This window comes from Geospiza fortis, unplaced genomic scaffold (assembly GCF_000277835.1).
Source record: "Geospiza fortis unplaced genomic scaffold, GeoFor_1.0 scaffold2, whole genome shotgun sequence".
In the NCBI taxonomy this organism is placed as follows: domain Eukaryota; kingdom Metazoa; phylum Chordata; class Aves; order Passeriformes; family Thraupidae; genus Geospiza; species Geospiza fortis.
In genome coordinates this window covers 3,783,156-3,786,025 of record NW_005054366.1, presented here as the reverse complement: position 1 = coordinate 3,786,025, position 2,870 = coordinate 3,783,156, and positions in this window count along the sequence as shown.

Below are 2,870 nucleotides of genomic sequence, written 5' to 3'. Positions count from 1 at the left end.
CACCGCCCTCCGCTCCGCCCCCAGCACCGCCCTCCGCTCCGCCCTGGGCACAGCCCTCCGCTCCGCCCCGGCACCGCCCTCCGCTCCGCCCCGGGCACCGCCCCAGGCGTGGTCCTGCCCCCTCCGGCAACGGCTCTTACCGGTAACGCAAGGCATGTGCATCCTTAATCTGTCGAAGGCTGACCACACGAAAGCGTTCACCACATGAATGCCACAACAAGAACGCTCAGACATTCAATCATATCAGACAGGGCTGCGATTGCCAGACCAAATTAACTTCGCAAGCGTTCGCTTTATTTACATGCACATCACCTTCTCTGAACGCTAGCAACCTAGTCAATGGCACAAAATGCACCACGAAATACTGCAATTAAGTTATTTCATTACAAGCTGGGATCATGCAGTTTGTCTGCACCTTTTTCTGGAGAAATGTTGAAATCAGTGCTTGACTTTACTGAGCAGGAGAAGTTGTGAAAACATGCACAATTATGGTGGAAAGTGTGATATTATCATTTCTTTGCACTGTTCAGTAAGGCTGCAGGCAACCTACACGGACAGTTTAGTCTGCAAAAAAATGTCAGTAATGTTCGATTTTTTAGACTTGTACTTTGCCTGACCATTTCAGCTATATTATTTTGACTTTAGTTATGTGGAAAGATGAAACAAAGAGGTATGGATTCTTGCCAGTTTGTATTCAATATTTAATTGATTAAAAATCACCTTGGCATCAAAGAAGGACTGCCATAAAAGTCTGAATTAGTACCTTTCAATGCCTGATAAACATGTTTTTTAATTCCATAGCTGTGAGTCACTTGACACAATGACTATACCTGATAATTTCATCAGCCCTTATATCCTGGCCTTGATCAGAGCTTTGTTCCAAATTGCACAGGAGATAGTATCTTGCCACACTTCCTGTAAGACAAAAATGGGAGGAATAGGAGGAGTACTCTGATTACCCATGGGATTAAACAGAAGCAAAAATGTTGTTTGGTCAAACTGAAAGGCTTAGCCCTCTGTTTCTCTATCTTACAACACATTCTGGAAGTGTCAGTATAAACAACCATAAGACTCCATCTGCACATAAAAGCACTATCAGTGCTGGTTTCTTCTGCTCCACGTAGGGACCTGAACAAAGTCCCTTTAGGTAGTCACCCAATTTTTCTCTGCTTCTTAGAAATGTCATGGCCAAAATGATACTATATTTCACCATCGGTAAAGGCATTATCCTCACTTGGGTACTGTCAGAGGTCTCTGATTCCCTGAAGTATTTTTATTCACTTGGAAATTTTTAGCTGGCAAGCACAGGAAGTAATCATTCCAGGCTGAAGGACTAAGGAATTGAAATAGTGTAGATTGTTCTTCTCACAGTATTATGAAAATCCTTTTTACACTATTTTGATCCTACTTTCTAAATCTCCTTTTATAAAGGTCATTTACCTGTGACTCGTTGTCCTTCAGTTTGAAGTAATCCTTTAGTCTGCTTTTGCCACTCTCCTTCTGTGGTGTTTGTCAGGACCTCTAATATCTGCATTCAGCACAGTCAGCTTTTGATTTTCATGGCGGTGCCAGCTACTGCTGCAGTGCATGAAAGCAGAAGCTTACAGCGTAATTTCTATACAGGTCTATTATATGGTTCTGGAGTGTGAATTTACAGGGGAAAGGAGGAACTCAATAAATTGGAAATACCCCATTTCACTGTCTCATGCACACAAGCCTCTTCTACTGCAATTCTACCATGACCACAGATATCTCTGATTCACATTAGAAAGCAACAGAAATACCATCATTCTATTAATTGATGGTACAGTAGAAGAATGCAAATGGATCACATCGCCAGAATAAGTGTTTTAATTGTAAAGTCTTCCCCAAATAGTCTCTGTGTTTGGATATTCTTTTTAAGCTTTCACTCCAGTTTGCATGTCTCCTGTTTCATTTCTCCTTGGCAGAAAGCCAGCTGGAAGAGCATCTCTGCACTGCAGTGAAAAGCTGCAGCTCTGGAAAGCTACCGTGTCAAAAACAAGCAGCAAGTCCTAAGACTGAATCACCAGAAAACAGAAGGTACTTCTATCAGCTGGTATGAAAATATCTGAATATTTTTCACCTTCACGTGTTGTTGTCATGTTTTCCCTCCATGATCTACAACCCTACTTTCATGATAGAATTCAATGTACTAGCACTAGAATTTATTTTCAGGTTTACTATTTTATTCACTTATTTACCTGTTCAGTGCAGTCCTCTAAAACTAAATTATTGCTGCCATGCAGGTTACAACACACAGAAATGAATGAAACCCTTTTGATAAACTAATTCTCCCTGTTTACAAGGTTTAGTTCATAAAATTCATAGCCTGTGGTGTCTCCATAGTTTAATGTGAAAAAGAGCTATTGCATCATCTCCTAATTTATCTAAAACCTTTTGATTTAAGATTTTAATTTGAGAAAACTCCATAAGCTAGTAACATCAGCTGTAACCAGCAGAGATAATTGTTTTATATTTTTGTCCCTTTCTGTGGTTTTTTTTTTCCTGACTATCTTTTGTCAGAGTCCTGTGACACTATAGGTTCATATATGATTGCCAAAGTGCCAACTTTCTGAACCTTATGAGGTTTCAATTGCAGTCTTGGTGGGCACAAAAGAATGAAAGAGGGCAGGATGCTGACTTCTCTGCCCATCAAGTTTATAAACTATAGCTCACCTGTGGAAATCCTGCGCACTGCAGGACAGAACCTGACACTGGTTTAGGAAACACTGCATATTATTGCTGACTTGTGTCATTTAATAATTGCTGGGTTGCTTTTCAAGCCAACCACATCGGCACAGGGTGGTCCTTCCATTTTTGTCAGAAAAGATATGGATTTTTCTACCTGA